The sequence below is a fragment of the Erpetoichthys calabaricus genome, chromosome 8, assembly GCF_900747795.2.
Source record: "Erpetoichthys calabaricus chromosome 8, fErpCal1.3, whole genome shotgun sequence".
NCBI lineage: Eukaryota > Metazoa > Chordata > Cladistia > Polypteriformes > Polypteridae > Erpetoichthys > Erpetoichthys calabaricus.
Genome location: NC_041401.2, coordinates 1,603,856 through 1,624,471, shown reverse-complemented (window position 1 = coordinate 1,624,471; position 20,616 = coordinate 1,603,856). Strand labels below are relative to the sequence as shown.

General features: G+C 42.8%; 1 protein-coding gene across 1 annotated transcript in view; it reads left to right on the top strand.

Moving 5' to 3' along the window:
* als2b (alsin Rho guanine nucleotide exchange factor ALS2 b) overlaps window positions 1-20,616 on the top strand; it is a 52,413-nt gene continuing 31,797 nt past the window's right edge. Inside the window, exon 1 of the mRNA XM_028806141.2 lies at window positions 1-139. The gene's annotated coding sequence lies outside the window, so the exon portion shown is untranslated. The remainder of the gene's footprint in view (window positions 140-20,616) is intronic.

Genomic DNA, 20,616 nt, shown 5'->3' with positions numbered 1-20,616 from the left:
TGCTGTGTAACTGCGCATGCGTAGTCGAGAGTGCGGGCTCTCCTTCAGTGTCAGAGCGCTGAGTTCGGGCGGGTAGAGCAGACCTGACGTAAACAATCGTGGAGCCATCGACAGCTGGACGAGCGTCACTGGAAGGCAGGTGAGCACTGAAGTAGTGTCCGGGGGTCCCGTGTTTTTGACGACGGTGAGCTGGAGGTGCTGTCAGCGTCTTTCATAAACGGCCACCGTCGCATAGGGTGGTAAGCGTTGGAGTGGCGTAAAGCTCGTGGGGATGCAAAACGTGCTAAACATCCGAGTGACCGCCCGCTGCCCCCGCGTATAAACCACTGGACTCCCTTCTCTTGACAGTCCACAGCTACTGTGATTGTCGTCTTGGAGCTCCACCCAGCTGCCCAGCCACGGCTCGGGTTACTCCTTAAAACGGACGCAGCCTCGGGGGGCTATAGCTATGCGGCCGCTGCCAGCTTCCACAAGGCTGATTGGATGTTGAATTATATAGCGTCCGCACTCATTGTGCGCGTGTGCCACACTTCGAAGTTTACACTACAAGCACCTGTAAAGTTTGGTGTCCACTCTCCACTCTCACTAGAGTGATCCCCGGTCACTAGATTGTCCGGTGCCAGGGCGCGGAGGTGAAGTCGGCCTTTCGTAAATCGCGTTGTACCCGGGTGTTACTCTGCTGACTCATCCCATTTCTGACGTGTGGCAGATCGGACAGAGTCGTGAGCTCATGGAGGCGACTCACGGCTCTTTGTGCAACTGGTGACCTTTGTGGAGCCAGCGTTTAAGGCACGGCTTCGGGGTTTAGGGACCTTGAGAACAAGTGGCGCACTTTACCAGATTGTTAGATTGCTGCCGCCCGTCTTCATATTCTAATTTAGTGTCAGTTTTTCCGGCTCTATGAGTTCCTGCCTAAAGCTTTAACTGCCTGCTGCTGGTCATTGTTATGAAGGTATTGTGGAGCAGGTGGAGTTCTCATGGCACCTTAAAGGGCTGAGTGTTGTTGGCTGTAAGTGTCTGGAATGCTTTTAGAGCTCAAGATATTTAATAAAAGTGAGCAGAAACCGAACACGTATTGCACACTTTGAGCAGAACATCTTTTGATGTGTAACCAGCTGTCTTTGCTGTATGCTATGCAGTAAGCTAATATACACCGATCAGCCACAATATTAACACTCCTGCGTAATATTTTGTGGGTTCCCCTCGTTTTGCCAAATAACTGTGACTTGTTGAGGCTTTGACTCCACAAGACCTCTGAAGGCATCCTTAGGTATCTCACACCAAGATGTTAGCAGCAGATCCTTTCAAGTCCTGTAAGCATGGAGGTGGTGCCTCCATGGATTGGTCTTGTTTTTCCGACACTTTCCAAAGATACTCGATTAGATTAAGATTTGGGGAACATGGAGGCCAAGTCAACACTTTCAGCTCTTTGTCATGCTCCTCAAACCATTCCTGAACATTTTTTTTTGTGTAGCAGGGCAGGTTATCCTGCTTTAAAATCAGTGTCTTGTCACTTCCATCAGGGAATTGCCAGAATAGGATGTACTGCATGTGGTCTGCAACAATCTTTAGGTAGGTGGTACTTGTCAAAGTTACAACCACATGAACGCAACGACCCAGGAGATGAGACGTAACTTTCTCAGAGAGACACTTTCACGTCCAGTGAGAGGAGACTTTGTGCCAAGAGGTTTAACCAGGCTCAGGGCCGGAAATAAGACAAAAAGTAGATGATAAAGTAGAACGTTTTAAAGAACTCAAAAACATTGGCACGATACACATGCAGAGCAGGTTAGAGATGATGGAAGTAATGAAATTCGAAAGGCTCAAAAAACTGATAGTAAAGATCGCATTAGCGCAAACGGAAATTATTCCTTGGTGAAATAACAGAACAGCGAAAAGAGATCGAATATATGGTTCGGATTTAAACTTTAAGTCGGAAACTTGTAGATCGTCTAATTCATGTTGCCATCAGGGGAAAAAAAAAATTTCTTCCTAATGAAGAGGCGTATCCATGAGAATTAAAAGATTTGTTTTTTGGTGAAAGTGTAATCCCACGAGAGAAAATGTCAAGCCCTGCAAGACAAGACTTTATGCAGAGAGATTTGGAAAAGTCCTGCGCACATAACCACGTACACGGTTCAGTCATTTCTCATTTGTGTGAATGCTATTGTCAGACACAGTTTGTGTAGAGAGAAAGAAACGATATTCACTCACGGGCAGTTATACGTTGCGTTGTCACGGTCATTCCAAACACGGAATCAAAATTCAATGCGATATTGACGAAAACTTAAAAGCGAAAAGAGATCGAATATATGAACATACAGTAGGTGATTTGACAGAAGTATGTAGTTATTGTTTGGCTTTAAACTTTAAGTCGGAGACTTGCACATCGTCTAATTTGTGTTGCCATAAGGGTAAAGTCGTGTTTCTTCCCAATGAAGAGACGTACCTGCGAGAATGAAAAGATTTGTTGTTTGGTGAAAGTGAAATCCACATACGTGAGCGGCAGAGACTTGGAAGTTGCTTGCGCATAACGCAGGCGGGGAGGGTTGGCGAGCGAAGCGAACGGGGGGGGGGGGCAAAGCCCCCTAGTATTCATAAAAAAACTGAAGTGAAAATATATATATAAAAAAAAAAAAGCCTAACCCCTAAAGGCCTGTACCCATGGGACTCTGAGAAATCCCTGACAATTGCCTGCCTTTAACACACAGACACTCCATGGGCGCTCCGCTGTGTCTCAAACTCGTCTGCCACTCTTCTGAAGTCCATAACTATTCAAACAGATGTTTTTCTCAGATTTCCACTTAAACCTGTGCTGTGTCTGGCCAGTTTGTTGCTTGTTTTCAATGTGAAATATACAGTCAGGTCCATAAGTGTTTGGACAATGACACCATTTTCATAATTTTGGCTTTGCGTGCCACCACAGTGGATTTGAAACAAAGCAATCAAGATGTCATTAAGTGTAGACTTTCGGGTTTAATTTAAGGGGTTTAACAAAAATATCATACAAGCCGTTTTTACATGATTCCCACCCCCCATTTTTAGGTACTCCAAAGTATTTGGACAAACTAACTTAGTAATAAATATAACGATCATTTTTAATATTTGGATGAAAGTCCTTTGCAGTCGATGACTGCCTGAAGTCTGAGCCCATGGCCTTCTCCCAGTGCTGCATATTCTACCCCAGTGATGCTTTGCCAGGCCTTTACTCTTCAGGGGCTTCATGTATAAACGGTGCATACGCACAGAAATGTTGAGTAAGAACGTTTCCACGTTCAAATTGCGATGTATAAAACCTACACTTGGCATAAAACCACGCACTTTTCCACGGTACCTCATACCCTGTCGTACGCAAGTTCTCCGCTCAGTTTTGCAGACTGGCGGCACACAGCGTCAAAGCAGTGCTACTGTTCCTGTGTGGTTACCTTTCTTAGATCCACATCCACGAAGGCGGCTTTATCAAATACACTGAAATTAACCACATATCGTTCATAAATTTAATGCATCTGATTGTAATTAACCTGTAACAATATAACAGTCCACAGAATGGTCAAACTATTCTAAATACCATAACTGCTTTAGTGTTGTTACTTTCATTGCACCTTCTTCTTCTTCTGTCAGCTGCTCCCGTTAGGGGTTGCCACAGCGGATCATCTTTTTCCATATTACTCTCACTGCACCACTCAGAGTATTTATATCACTGTATCTGAGTGTGAATCACAGATCTACAGCGATTGGAAAGAGAATTATCAGGAATACAGCATCAAGCACTCTGTGCCTCAGCCATTCACTATTTGAACTGCTCTTATCTGACCAACACTTCACAGCCTTTCCTGTTCGGACCTCGCGGTTCACAAACAGTTTCATCCCAAGAACTCTAAACGCACTCTATCAGTCCATCAAGTGCTCCTTGTAGAACTGTTTGTACTTGTAAGTTACCGTGAGGTATTTGTACTTAGGATACAGTTATAATATTGCACAACCTGAGCCACTTTATAAAGCGCGTATTTACATATGATGATGATATCATTTTTAAGATGAAATGCAGCAAAATAGGTTGATTATATTATACAGATAAAACTTTTAACTTTAACTACATGGTGCCGCAGTGCTAGCAAGAAGCTGGCTCTCCGTTCACGGATTGTTCCTGTCTCGTGCTGTTTTCATGCTGTGGCTGGCGCAACACTGGAAGGATAGATGGATAGAATAATTAAACATTGCGAAGATATTTTGATGTTCCTTAAAAGTTTTCAAAAATCGGCGTTCTAAGCTTACAGATGGCTTAACGTCTATTACAGAGCTGATTGTGTGGCGATTGGGTATTTGGAGAAAGAAAAGTAAGGACAGGAATTAGGGGTTAGTACGTTTGAAAGAGACAGTACTTCTGTAATAAAGCATTTTATTGAAGGTCGCTCATGGCGCAGCAAGCATCTTGTTTCTGTAAGACATGAACAATCACTTTTCCAACGTGTTCCCATGTTTAATAACATGCTTTAACGCATATCATCATGAAAATGATATCACGTATACTTCTCAGTATTTGAATTACTCAGAGAGCTGTAATATCACGAACGTAATGGATTCTGTGTCCTGTCGGAGGAAGAGCACGTAGAAGATCAAATACAAAACAAAGCATTTAATGTCCTACTTTAGTTACGATGGGATTTGAGAAACTAGTAAATTAAACGATTTTAAGATGACGTTTATGATGTTCTATTTTAATGACAAAATAAACTACGTGATTAAAGTGGAAATTTTGAGATTAAAGTTGACATTTCGTGCTTTTTTCCCCACTGTGTGCCTATTTTTTTTCCACTGTACCCTAATAAGCTTTTATATGACACTCAGACGTTGGGCTATGAGTCTCCTTTTCACGGCGACTTTGATATCTGATAACTTGTTTATTTCGGGCACTGTGCGACTTTGTGAACTTGAGCTTTCGAGTTTCTCCGACACACTATGTCACTCGATCAACTTCCTTTTGTTGCTTATATAACTGTTTAAACCAACAAATAGTACGTTTTTCTTTGCCTCCATTTGGTATTCACTGAATTTCTTCTATTTTTCCTCTTACTTTTGCCATTGCCGTTTTACAGAACACTGGCCTTAAGGGCTATTTTATATTGATTTGCATATTCAAAGAGGCGTAATTCTGGGAGGAGTTGGGGCGGGACAGCAAGCGCGTGCACGTGCGTTTATTTCCACGCTTAGCGGGATTTATGTAGCGGAAGAATGCGGAAGTTGGCGAACTTCCTGCATCAGGATTTTTCTGTGCATAAGCACATTTTGGCTTTTGTGCTTACATCATGTTATAGTGCGAATTCTACGCACGGCGTTATGCATGAGGCCCCAGGTGCTGCTTGTTTGTTGGACTTTCTGCCTTCAGTTTTGTCTTCAGCAAGTGACCTGCATGTCCAGTTGGGTTGAGGTCACTTGATTGACTCGGCCATTGACGAATATTCCACGAAAGCTCTTGTTGTTGTCTCAGTGTGTTTTGGCTCGTCGTCTACCTGTACTGTGAAGTGTCATCCTGTCGACTTTGTCACATTTGTCTGACTCTGTGCAGACAGTACATTATAGCGCCCGCTACACTTCAGAATTCATCCTGCTACTTCTGCCAGCAGTCGTATCATCAATAAAAACCAGTGACCGACTTTCACTGGCAGCCATGCATAATCAGGCCATAACATGGCCTCCGCCATGTCTCACCGATGATGTGCTATTCATCGCATCATGACCCGTTTCTTCTCTTTCCATCATTCTGCTTCATATCGATCTTAGTTTCCTTAGTTCAAAAAAAAAATGTTCCAGAAGCAGAAAGGCTTTTCATAAAATATTTTCTGGTAAAGTCCAATCTGCCCTTCCTATGCCTGAGACGTGGTTTACATCTTGTGGTAAACCCTCTGTCTTTACTTTCATGAGGTCCTCTCTTGATTGTAGACTTTGGCAATGACAGGTCTACCTCCTGGAGAGTGGTCTTGGTTTGGCTAGATGTCATGAAGGGGTTCTTCTTCAGCAAGGACAGAATTCTGCAACCAATCAGCACAGTTGTCATCTGTGCTTTTCCCTGTCTTCTCGTGTGGCTGAGCTCTTCTAAAGCTTCTCTTTAAATGTACCAAATGGTTGACTTGACCACTCCTGGTGTTTCTGCCGTCTCTCTGATGGGTTTGTTTCATTTGCTCTGCCTAATGATGGCCTGTTTTTTACTTACATGGACAGCTCTTTGGACCTCATATTGAGAGTTCACGGTGACAGCGTCCACATGAAATGCAAATTCCACACTTGGAATCAACTGCAGACCTTCTACCTGCTTAAGAGTTCCTGAAATAATGAGGGACCTGCGGACACCTGACTAGGGAATAGCCTGGCAGTCAGATAATAATAATAATAATTCATTTTATTGATATGGCACTTTACAATTGTAGTAAACCTCAAAGTGCTACATAAAAAAATGTAAACAAAGACACAACAAGATAGAACAATAATTAGAGGTAATTTTGTTAATATGCTTTCCTAAATAGAAAAGTCTTGAACTGTTTTCTAAAACAGCCCACAATCTGCTGTGTTCTCAAGTTCTCATTCCAGGGCTGTGGAGCAGCAGCTACAGATGTCCAAATACTTTTGAGCCTCTGGAAATGGGGGGCTATGCAGAAAAATGGCTGTCATTCCTAAACGGCTCGTGTGATATTTTTGTTAAACCTCTTACATTAAAGCTAAAAGTCTACACTTCAATGACCTCTTGATTGCTTTGAGACCAAAATCATGAGAATCGTGTCCCTGTCCAGATACTTATGGACCTGACTGTATATTGTTGTGGCTGGTGTTGTAGAGGTCTGATGAGGGGCTCCTTTGGGTCTGTAGGCCCCCTGCTTTGTACAGGCTGCAGCGATGTCTGTATGTATGCATCTTCTATACAAAATCCAAAACCTGGCATATTTTCTCAGAATAGCTAGCAAGCCCGCGATTCTCGAAAGAGTCGCAAATCCAAGAATGGCAATCACTTTCTGTTCCCTCCGATATTTGGAGGGATGAAATATCATGGATGGTGGGAGCGTCCTGGTAAAGTTCATTTAATTAAATAAACATATTTGCATTAAAGCGGTTTCTTTTTGGAGCTGTGACTCATCTGCTTTATCCATGCAGTCTCTTTTTTGTTTTTCTATGGCTGTGTCGTCAGCGAGAAGTCGTTTGCTGACGGTGGCGGATTGGCATTCTGAAGTGACCATGTCGGCGGATCCGGGCATGGAGGCCTACATTACTAAACGAATGTAGTATATGCGGTGGTGTGGGCGGTCGCGTTCAGGCGGCTGTACAACCTGACGTGCACGCTTTACCTCAGGTTTAGTTAACAGGTTGTAGCCATGGTAAAGTTTTCATGTAATTAAATAAACATATTGTGGAGCTGTGACGTCTTTGCTTCTGGTGTGTCTGAAGCGCGTCGTAGGAGCCTCCGTGTATTGTCTTTATCCATGCGGTCTCGTCTTTGTTGGTCTGTGGCTGTGTCGTTAGGTAGAAGTCGTTTACTATTAGGAAGTATACTCCAACTTATACACACTGACTGCTGGCACAGTGGATTACAGCAGGTGTAGTTTACAGGTTGTGGTGTTTGGGCGCCATGCACTGACTTTGGGAACTACGGGCTCGGTTTTGTATTACAAATCGTTCAGCTCTTTCCATTTGGAGCCGTGACTCGTTTGCCTCTGGTGACACCAACTGCTGGCACAGTGGATTACAGCAGGTGTAGTTTACAGGTTGTGTTGTTTGGGCGCCACCTACTGACTCTGGGAAGCCACTGGGTCTGACTCTGGGGCACTGTGGCGCAGTGCGCATGCGTGTCGGTGCATCCGCCGTGCATAAATTAAACTGTCGTTTAGTAATATAGATAATATGAAATATTAGCAAAGGAAACTTAAGTTTTGAAAATAAACAGAAAACCTCACTAATAACTGTGCCTCAAAGAAACTTCTCGTTTAACTGTTTTTTTTTTTTTTCCAGTTATTTTTGACTTCCCATTGTGTGTATCGCAGTGAACAGCTTGCCCTGCCCACCTCAATGTGTGCCATTCTGCAAATGTGGCTCTCTCTGTCTCCTTTTATATAAGGAAAGTCAAAGTTCCCAATTCATGACTGCGCTAGTCGCAGATTGTAACGCATGCACTTGTGTGTGTCGTCCACTGTAATGATTTTTGTCATTTGTCGAAGTTCCAAATTGCGGTTTTTGCATATTTGTGCTTGTTGTTGTCAGTAACGGCCCGTATGCTGCGTGCGGGTGTTTATTTTATAACAGCTACCAGCATTATAATCACAATGTCTGCAGCCGGGCAACTTGTGTTTTGCATTCTCTGTTCTGTTAAAGCTTCTTGCATCCTTTTTCTTTGTGACGTAGATGGCTGCTTTAGTGCTTCTGGAATTTCCAGATAGTGTGCTGACATTTGGATGGACCTGCAGCCGTTTTGTTTCAACTAGCCAAACATTTAGTTTCATGATCCATGCCAATGCACACCTCCCTATAAAAACGTGGCATTATCAAGTCACATTGATTTTATCTTATTAACTAGTGAAATACACAGAGCTGTGGTCGTAAAATAAAATGCAAATAAAAACCAAGTTAAAGGTAAGGAGCTGTTGATGCTTCAGATGTTTTCTAACCTGGTGGCTCATCCAGAGCAAGCGGATCTGTTCTATTTTGACACCACATCCTTTTGTTTTCAGCGTTTAAAAATACATTTTGACTTTCATCACGTCACTGATGTAAATTTGCTTAGTAGTGGTCTTCATAGAAACACCGATGTGAAATCAGTGCTTTCATGTGGTTGGACTTCTTCACTATTGGACGATCTTCTCAATTGTTGCTGTGCATTTCTATCTCCTCTGTCTTTGAATAGAATGCCTTTTATAATAATAATAATAATAATAATTCATTACATTTATATAGCGCTTTTCTCAGTACTCAAAGTGCTATCCACACAGGGAGGAACTGGGAAGCGAATCCACAATCTTCCACAGTCTCCTTACTGCAAAGCAGCAGCACTACCACTTTATTGTCACTATACACATGTACAATGAGATTAAAAGCAGCTCCTTCAGTGCAGACATATATGTAGAACACAACAGGTAAATAATCAAATAAACAAATGGTGCAAAAAGTTGCAAAAAAGTTCTGCGATGCTATATACATATGGAAAGAAAGGGCGGAGTGGTGGCTCTGAGGCTAGAGATCTGCACTGGCAGTCGGAAGGTTGCCGGTTCGAATCCCGTCAATGCCAATAGGGACTCTGCTCTGTTGGGCCCTTAAGCAAGGCCCTTAACCTGCAATTGCTGAGCGCTTTGAGTAGTGAGAAAAGCGCTATATAAATGCAAAAAAATTATTATTATTATTAATTAAAAAAATTATATATGTAATTCACTAAGGCAGCCGACCATGGCAGGCACGACAGAGCCCCGCCCGCCAACTCTAACACTCCTCCCATGTCCATTACTTTCACATTGTTTTCCTTTTATTTCTGATCCCGTTGAACAACTATATGGCGACATCGATTTCTCAACTGTGACTCCGGAAACAACTCCGTGCGTGAGCTATATTAAGTGTCACTAACGAAGACTCGCTACACCGTAATGAACAAGTACTGAAACTTATCCCTACCGACGAAGTAACTTTCACCAGCGTTGCTTCCATCGTCACAGACGATCCCACAGATCAAGTTTCATTCCCCGAAGAATTTCTTAACAGTCTTACTCCCACTGGCATGCCTCCGCATAAACTCAAAATTAAAATTGGTTCAGTCGTCATGCTTCTCGGAAACCTCATGCCAGCAAGAAGTCTCTGTGATGGCACTAGACAGACTGTTACCAGCATTCACCGCAATGTACTGGAGTGTAAAACTATCGCAGCTCCTACCTCACAAACTGTCCTTATTCCCCAGATATCCCTGACCCCATCAGATTCAAATTTACCTTTTACTTTTACACACAGACAATTTCCTGTTAGATTGGCCTTTGCAATGACAATTAACAAGGCACAGGGACACACTTTCAAAAAGATATGCCTGTATCTGCCAAACCCAGTTTTCAGTCACGGACAATTTTATGTTGCTCTCTCTAGAGTTCCATCTTTTCATTCACTCACAGTCATATCCTCAAACCCACCCCATTTGGACAACTGTGTCGTTCAGGAAGTGTTCACCCATCAATAAATAATTATGCGGCGTATGCTACGCCACGGGTCGGCTAGTAATAACTATTGCACTATTGGGTTGCATTCTGCATCCACGCCCTATGAACTGTCATGTCTGTCTGCTGCTCCGTTACTCCATATTCAGGATAACGTCTTGCTTGTCAATGTGCCTCAGTGTCTTGTCATCTTATTCTTTCTCATTGTACGTCACTTAGTTGCCTTATGCGTTTTGCTCGATGCTTAGCAGATGTTGCGTAAACTCACAACTGCATTTATCTACCTTTAATAAAGTCTGATGTTCAATAATCACATAATAAACACAATACAATACACAAAGCATCTGTCATTGTAAGGTGGGCACCTCTTCACCTAATGAGTACAGACCAGTGGGACTTGCGTCTTGCATCACGAAAACCTTTGAGAGACGGTCCTGGATATATGAGTTCTCCTATGGTAGACCCACTGCTGTTTGCCTGTTTGGGCAAAGCTTGGAGTGAAAGATGCAATCAGCCATCTGCTCCATAAGGCTTATTCTCAGGTGGACAAAGCTGACAGCACCGTGAGGATTCTGTTTTTTTTTATTCCTCCAGCTCCTTCAATACCACCCAGCCATCCCTGTTAAGAGGTAAACTCAGGGATACACAGGTGGAAGAGCCTGTGGTGTCCTGGATGACGGCCTATCTGTCGGGCAGACTCAAGGACCGTGCGAGTAACATTGGAGGACCACAAGGAACAAAGAGCAGGTCAGCTCACCTCACAAATTCTCAAATGACACTGCACTTACGGGGTGTGCTGATGATGAAGGAGAGGAGTCAGGGGGAGAACTGTCTGCAACTGAACATCAGTAAAACCAAGGAACTGCTCTCCACACCAAAGAACCTCAGTGTTTAAGGAGGGGATGTAGAGGTGGTCCACGTCTACAGATGTTTGGGGATCCACAGCAGTGTCAGGTTGGACTGCTCTTGTAACACAAAGGAGCTGGAGAAGAAAGGGCAGAGCAGGCTCTTCTTCATTAGGAGACTGCATTCCTTTAATGTAGGATGTGACATCCTTCACATCTTCTACAACTCTTGAGATGGCCAGTGTGGTGTGCTGGGCTGGTAACATCACCTCAGTAGAGCTAATTAAAAGGGCAGGGTCGGTTATGGGATGCACACTGAACTCCCACCCCAAGGACGTCATAGAGGAGGAGAGAATGAAGATACAACTGAGTGCCATTATGAACAGTGCTACACATCCACTCTCTGTGACACACAAGCGCTTATTCAACAGAAGTGTGTCAGGAAGCGCGACTGGGGGTCTTTTATATCAACAGAAATACGCCGGTATAGCGTCTCACTGGGACTGACGAGGCAGAAGTTTTTTGTTTTTCTTTTTTAATTTTCTTCCTTGTTAGTCATTCTGATGTGTGTGTGTTTATTAATTTAATGTAAAAATCCAGATATCCCCCTGGAGACAGAAAAAGGGTTCTATCTGTGTAAAAGTTGTGAGGGAAAGCTTGTTAAATAGGAAATCTATAACTACAGGAAAAAATGAGAAATATCCTATAGACATTAGCTAATCTTTTGGAACAGTTTTGTGTTTTTTAATTCAATCATTTGATCTTTGATGCTCACAGCTTGTGAAATACCACAAGTTAACCCTTAAACTGCCACATACTTGGGGGTTAATGCACCCCCGGACGCTAAAATACTTTTTTGCTGCATTTTTTAAGGAAACGTCACAATTCGCCAAGAAAAAGTGACATTTTAATGGAACACATTTTTTTTGTCATGCCATTACTGCAACCCTGATCATTTTACACACCGCCGATGAATTGTAAAAACTATTAAAAAAAACTGCCGATATGTACAAGGGGCAACTGACGCCATTGATGAAATTCAGCAAATCACCGACTGCGCCAACTGTGCTTGAACTGGCTGCACACAGAGGCCAACGCTGAGGCTCGCAGGTTAGTCTAGTGCAGCGGCTGACTCCCTAGGGGGCGCCAGTGGTCATGAGCTGGCTGTTCAATGAATGTGCGTCACCGACCAATCAGCTCTCGCATGCTGGCAAATTGCACTGGGCAGCGACTTTAGTTGGTTACGGCGTTCAATGAATGTACGTTGCTGATTGTATGTCGCTGAATACTCGGCTCCGGCGTGCGGGCATTGGGAAGCGATTATAGCCGGTTCCTGCGGTTTAAGGGATAAACACTGCAAGGCAGCAGCAAATCGGCAACAAGACACACGGGATGGTAAGGATAAGCGGACAGCAGAACACTAAGTGGGATGCGACAGCAGCACACCATAACGCGGTCATTCAGCACAGGCTCTCACAGTCCAGTGGGGGCCAGGTGGTCTCGGGACCCCTGCAGATTTTTGTTTTTGTTTTCTAGCCCTCTGGAGTTTGTTTTTTCTGTCCTCCCAGCCTTTGTACCTTACTTTATTCTTTACTTAGTATTGCCTAATCTTTTTATACCAGTAACAGGGCACTGCAAGATAACGTGCAGTGAATACACTTGACTTGAGCATTCATAGTATTCATGCTGTTTCTCTGTACGCTGAGCAGCTCTTCTTCTCTCCACCCTAGCGGCCCACTTCTTCTCTTCTTTCGTCGGCGTCTTTTCGCGTTTAAACTGATTAAGACAGCGATTGTGTTGTAATTCCTTAGTATGTTTTTCTTAATTTTTCACTTAAGCTGGCACTTAAGTCTTCAACCTGCCTTTAGAATGATTTAAGATATGAAAAGGTAGGGGAAGAGATGGCAAAGGTGGTAGGGATGAGAACGGCGCCCATATGCATGGGCCGCACGGCCCACCCTGCTGCCTGCTGCTGAGAGTTGATTCTACAATAAAATAAAATAAAAAAAAGAAATAACCTTGGAGGTCAATAATCACCCCAAAAGCGGACAGTAGACGTCACGTGGTATATGTGCACCACATTTCAGGTCAACAGTTCAAACAGTTTGCAAGCGACAGGTGATTTAAAATCCAGGACAGACAAACAGACAGCCACGCTAGCATATTATAGAAGAAGATTTTTCTTTCTTCATTTTGTAAAGCACTTTGAGCTCCGTCGTTTGTATAAAAATGTGCTGTAGAGATAAATGTTGCTGCTGTTGTTGCCATCATTAGGAAGCTCAGTTCACCTGATAAACAGAAGTACAGACTCCGAATGAAAATAAAATGGCCGGTAATGCAGCTCACTCCATAACTGATACACAAACATTGAGTAATTCAAACTTCAAAAACCAAAGCAAAACAATGAGGGGCTGCTCTTGTGTGTTTTTTATTTATGAAGCAGAGGGATGAATGAGGAGTGTCGGGTGCGTACCTGCCGTGCGGACATCTCACTTCTGGCGTGACGCACTGGCTAGTACGGTTATCTGACCGCTGACGCAGGACGAGGGTTTTGTTGGTGTAAGTTAAGCGGGTGAAAGGGCGTTTTGCAATATGGCAAATTACAGCAGCAGCAGCCGCCGCCGTTCTGTCCTTCTGCCTGCTGCTCGTCCTCTCCACAGGACAGCAAACATTTTATACAACTTTATAGAACTTTTCGCAGAAATCATCAGGTAGAGGGGTCCTTTCATCGGATTGGCCAGTGGGGGGAGGCAACTTGATGGCTGAGGTCTCCAGGACTCTTAAACAAATTCAAATCCTATTATGGGATGTCATCTACTGTTAAATTCTGCTCTGTACTTGTAATATTTTTATTTTTATACTGTATTGAGGATTACTTGTGTTTTGTGTATTGAATTGTATTGACCCCCTTCTTTTTGACACCCACTGCATGCCCAGCCTGCCAGGTAAGGGGTCTCGCTCAGAATTTCCTTTGCTGAGGTTTCTTCCATTTTTTTTTTTCTTTTCTTAGAGAGTCAAGGCTGGGGGGCTGTCAGGACGCAGGCAGGGTCTGTTAAAGCCCACTGCAGCACTCCTATACACAAATAAATTGTATTGTATTTTACTTAGCTGGCATCGATACCAAAGTCTCAATTTGAAGACCATCCAACACTAGTTGTTTGCTCATTTATTATTATTATTATTATTATTATTTTTTTTTTGTTGAATAAAATCACATTGTAGGCTTATTGTTCAATGGCAGTTGGATTTTTACTAAAATTAAATCCCTTAATATAAGTACTTTTTTCTTTTTGTTTAATAATATACGCATAATGCAGGGTGAGCCAAAAAGAAGTACCATCCATCCATTATCCAACCCGCTATATCCTAACTACAGGGTCACGGGGGTCTGCTGGAGCCAATCCCAGCCAACACAGGGCGCAAAGCAGGAAACCAATCCTGGGCAGGGCGCCATCCCACCGCAGGGCAAAAAAGAAGTACCACCACATTTCAAATGTTTATTGTACAAAAATGCTATAAGATAAAATCAATTTCATTACGACACAAGAAAGGGGATACAAAATGTATTTATTTCACTGTGTTTTTAAAAATGTCGTCTTGAAGGTGGTGGCCATCATTAGCGACACGCTCTTGGAGACGATTTCTGAAGGCCTGCATGACTCGTTTGGCCATTTCGAGGGGATTTCATGGTGAATAGCGTCCTTGAGGTCTGTGTGTATGTGCCTTTGACTTGAGAGAGCCTCACAATGAGCGAGATCAGGCGAACATCTTCAACATCTGCAATAAGATGCTGCAGATGTTCTGTCAGACGGTTGTGGCGAGCGCCCTCTTCTACGCAGTGGTGTGCTGGGAAGGCAGCATAAAGAATAGGGACGCCTAACGCCTGGACAAACTGGTGAGGAAGGCAGGCTCCATTGTAGGCACGAAGCTTGACAGCTTGACATCCATGGCAGAGTGACGGCAGTAAGCAGACTCCTGTCAATCATGGAGAATCCACTGCATCCACTAAACTGTATCATCTCCAGACAGAGGAGCAGCTTCAGTGACAGACTGCTGTCACCATCCTGCTCCACTGACAGACTGAGGAGATTGTTCCTCCTCCACACTATGCGACTATAAAATGTATATCTATCTGTCTATCTATCTATCTAACATGAAGGTCACCCGACATCGCCACGCAGGGAGATCAGCTTATCCGGACACATCTCCAGCTAAACTTGCATTAATATCCGTGCAGACCATATGAGCTGTTACTCCATCCAGTCACTCCAGGCATCTGCCACATCCATTTCTTCCAGAACGTTCTCTTAGCATTTCAATGTCATGTTCTGAAGCGATGGTGATCGTTGCTCCCCCCTCCTCAAAAAAATAAGGGCCTACAATACCAAATTATGCAACGGCGCTCCAAACTGTAACACTGTGCTCACCATGCGGGGGTCTCTGATGAAGTTCACCAGGGTTGTTTTCAGCCCAATAGGGAAAGTTGTACTTATTTACACAACCATGCAAATGGAAATGTGCCTTGTCACATGACGATGGCATCTCGATGAACGGTTTGCAGAATGTTGGCACACAACTCTCTATGGCTCTGCCAGTCTCTCTCAGTGAGTTCATGCACTGCTATCATTTTGTAAGGATGGAAATGAAGGTCCTCATAGAAAATCAAAGATGTGTTGGAAATGCTGAAGGCCAAAGTGTGCTGAACGTCTAGCAGACTGCAAAATGGATGCCCTTACAGCTTGGATGTTCTCAGGCATTTGTAGAGTCCGAGGACAGCCTGGAGATTTCCTGTTCAATGTTGTACCCGTCTGTATCAATTTACATTTGTTTTCTGATTTGGGACGTTACCAAATGCTGAAGTGCATTCGTAAGGCACATTGTGTAGCAAAGATGGATTTGTCATCTTTGAAGAACACTTCGACAGTGAAGGTATGCTGTGCACTGGACCAAGGCATGTGGCCGACTGAAAACTACAAGGGATCACCTGTCAAAGGAAAACCCGCCTTGAGAAATGGGGTACTTCAGTTTGGCTCACCCTGCACATTCATATACGTGTGTCATTAACTAAGAAAAAAGCAAAAACAAAATGCAAAGCTTGTCTTCATGACAACCCAAAATTCATCTCAAATAAAATGTCCTTAAAATGCTTAGCCAGAAGATGAAGGCTAGCAGGCTTAACACCTTTATAAATAAACTACCAAGCCAGCTGTTGACTAAGCAGTGAGGCCGCGTTGTAATTCGTCGACATGCCACTCGCCGTATGCGTTTATGACAGGCTGTGCCTCCTCTAATTCAGCGCGGGAGCTCAGGGTGTCCTTTTTAATTAGAGGAGAAAATTAAAATCTCTTCATTCCAGTGCGAGGCTCTCGTCTCGCTGGCTGCTTTTCTTCCACTTTTAAGTTTAGCTGAATGAAATATTCATCTGCTCTTCCTCACATTCCTAATTTTCCGCTTATTTTTTGGGCTTCTTTAAGAAGAAATCCAGTGTTGTGGTCTTCTCCTTCCTAGATGTTGCCTGACTGCTGTCATTTCACAAGTACATGGCCACTTCCTGAAGTACAGGTGCATCTCAATAAGTTAGAATATCATCAAAAAGTTCATTTATTTTAGTAATTCAGTTCAATTGTTTTTTATCAGTATGCTGCTGCTGGAGTATGTGAATTTCCCCTTGGGATTAATAAAGTATATCTATCTGTCTGTCTGTCTGTCTGTCTGTCTGTCTGTCTTATCCACTTCATCCTTCCAAGTTGAGTTTCTGAGGGTCCCTGATGTCCTCCTCTCTACCACACTACTATACACTCCAAACTGGACCGTGGAGCCCAGTGCACCTTTTCCAATGGCTGCTCACTGTTTGAGGGGCCATCTGTCCCTGTGAGACACAAGGGACAATCTGCCTACACCACTGGCCTGGATTTGCTTTCTTTTTTCTTAATCACCCAACATGTGCTGACACCGTATACGAGTTTAATGCAAAGCAGAGTTTATTAGCAAATCAGAAGAGTAATATTAGCCAAAGAAAAGAATGAATAATCGGAATATAAAGCCTAACAGAAATACACCCTGGTCCCAAAGTCAGAAAAATGTACAATGATTAAATCAAATAAAAAAAATTTGAAATTTTCAGTGTGGAAATAAAAGCTAAAGAGCTGAATGCATAAAGGACACATCTGTGCGAGTGTAGCGGCTTTAGAATGGCTGCTGGTGATTTGGAAGAAGACAACAACAACATTTATTTATATAGCACATTTTCATACAAAAAGTAGCTCAAAGTGCTTTACATAATGAAGAAAAGAAGAATAAAAGACAAATAAGAAATTAAAATAAGACAACATTAGTTAACATAGAAAGGAGTAAGGTCCGATGGCCAGGGTGGACAGAAAAAACAAAAAAAAACTCCAGAAGGCTGGAGAAAAAAAATAAAATCTGTAGGGGTTCCAGGCCACGAGACCGCCCAGTCCCCTTTGGGCATTCTACCTAACATAAATGAAATAGTCCTCTTTGTAGTTAGGGTTCTCACGGAGTCACTTGATGCTGATGGTTATACAGACTTCTGGCTTTTAATCCATCCATCATTGTTGGAACATCATGGTGCTTTGGGTAGATGGTGGTGGCACAAGCCACCACCAATAGGACACCGGAAAAGAAAACAGAAGAGAGAGTAGGGGTTAGTACAAATTTTGAATGAATAGTTATTATAATGAATTGGATATACAGAGTGTCAGGATTAAATTACAGTGAAGTTATGAGAAGGCCATGTTAAAGTAATGTGTTTTCAGTAGTTTTTTAAAGTGCTCCACTGTATTAGCCTGGCGAATTCCTACTGGCAGGCTATTCCAAATTTTAGGTGCATAACAGCAGAAGGCCGCCTCAAGACAGACACAGCAATACCCGAATTCTGCCGTTTATTCTACAAAAGCGTCATCCACTTTTTTCTACAAGACAAGCAGTAAAGGGCACAGTCAGCACATGTAACGTCAGGCGCTCTCTGTCTCCTGCAAAAGCGTCCTCCAGCTTTTTTTTTTTTTTTAATTAACCATATATACACAAATACGATAAATACAAATTTAACAATTGAATATAAACAGCAACAATGAAGGACAATAATTAACATTGCAACATACCTACAAGACAAGCAGTAAAGGGCACAGTCAGCACATGTAACGTCAGGCGCTCTCTGTCTCCTGTAGCAAGCCAAACAAAATACCAATGAGGTTAGATCTCCGCTAAACCAAACACTTTTAAAATCCACTTCTGCCGACCAAAAGTGACAACAGAACCTCAAAACACATCAACAACCACATGGTGTGATGTTTCCACTCAGTTTCAGACAGAAAACACTCATTTAAAACTTGTCAGCTTATACAAGAGACGGAGAGCATTGAGAAGCACCTTACCTGCAAAAGCGTCCTCCAGCTTTTGCCAGGAGCCTGCTGTACGTCACATGTGCGTCCTATGGGTGTTACATTAATTAAAGCCCCCCCCCCCCCGCTACAACAGACAAATAGGAACTATATACAACAGATACAATGATTACATTCACATTAAACAAAATTCACAATATATAAAACAGAAGAATTTCAGTATAAAAAAATATAGTTTTGAGAATGTTCACAATAAAACAAACTAACTCAGCCACACGAGGTTGGGTTGGGGGGTCTTTGGGGGGCTTGTCCTAATTCAGAATTCAGGCCACTGCGTGGAGGGTGATGCTGGCATTCAGAGGAGTGAGCTTCTTCTTCTACTTCACCGTTGGTGGTCCACCTGTGTGTGCCACACACTCCACGATGTCACACTTGACAATGGGCTGGCTACTTTGATGATGGACGTCTCGGTCTAAACGCTTTCATCCCAAAAGTGTGTGCGACACCTTCTCTTGTCAAGAGTGTTTGTCTGTAGTGTGTGCTTTTCACCAAGGATAGACGTGTTACCCTTCCCCCCCGTGGCCTTGGTGACATTGTAACGTAGGATTAAACGCTGAGACAAAAGTTTGTGTATTCACGTAGACGTTTAATGGGTCAAACTGTAATGCAGAGTCCGATGCTCGTGGCTCCCAAGTATGAGCCCGGATTTGGAGGGGAGGTGAACCATTGAACCTGCATACCTCTGACACCTTCTGCTGGCACTGTCCTGTTTACTGGTTATTCCAATGTGGTCACTTTTAATCGATTTTATTTCTTTATTCTTTTAAATCTACTTAAATGAGTGGTTTACTGTTAAAGTGAAGCGATTTCCAAAAACCCACATATTATAATACTAGCAAAATACCCGTGCTTCGCAGCGGTGAAATACTGCCTTAAAATTGTTATTAAGAAGAAAAGTAAACATTTTTAAACTGAGGGAAAATATACAAATAATTATTTGTTAAGGATCTCTTTGTATACCACGTTGTCAGTTCGGCCCTATAAAACCTGCTTAACCTTTGTAAGTAAGCTGTAAGGAATGAGCCTGCCAAATTTTAGCCTTCTACGTACATGGGAAGTTGGGGAATTAGTGATGAGTGAGTCAGTGAGTGAGGGCTTTGCCTTTTATTAGTATAGATACCCTACAAAGGCGGAGCCATGATTCCGGTTGGACTTGATACTGTTGATTCACTGTGGGAATTAGTAGTAATTGACAGTAGAGACAAAGAGGTAAAGCTCAGTTCTCTTAACCCACCTGAGATCTGTGAATTCTCATTGTCCACCTCACTCATATTTTTGCTTCCACTTTCGCTCTCGACTGGAGCCGATGCTGCAGTGTGAGGTCCAAGTAGATCCATTCCTTTGCCAGTCTCTTCCAAATAAGTCTCTGGCAGGCCGTATTGTAAACTTAAGACTGGATTAGGCTTTGATGAAGCTTTAGTTGCCTTTTCCTTATCTTTCTGAACCTTTGATCTTCTGCTCATGATTTAATGTACATATACGTAATTAAAACCTCTCAGGTTGATTAAACACAGGATACCTCAAAAAAGGCAAAATAACATCGCTGTCATTAGAGTTCCATCCTAGACATGCATTTCTCACAATGGATGAGACCAACAGTTCTTCGATGTGTTCATTTAGCTCTTTATGAAGAGCTTCATTTGCCAAACAATTTACTCTTACCACCAATTTTAAATATGTACTCCTTTAAACCATTGTCCGCTATATTCTTTATAGCAAAATACCCGCGCTTCGCAGTGGAGAAGTAGTGTGTTAAAGAGGTTATGAAAAAGAAAAGGAAACATTTTAAAAATAACGTAACATGATTGTCAATGTAATTGTGTTGTCATTGTTATGAGTGTTGCTGTCATACCCACATATTATAATATGACATACAAGACTAAGGGAGACCCCTTCATTATACTAAGCTCATCTCAAGCTGGCGACAAAGATCTGAGGCTAAGGATCTGCGCTGGCATCCCGAAGGTTGCTGGTTTGAATCCCCGTCACTGCAAAAAGATATGCTACTCTGCTGGGCCCTTGAGCAAGGCCCTTAACCTTCAATTGCTCCAGGGGCGCTGTACAATGGCTGACCCTGCACTCTGACCCCCAAGGGGTATGCCAAAAAGATGCATTTCACTGCATGTTGTCCTGTATAACTATGTATATGACAAATAAATAAAGAATTATTAGAATTAAGAA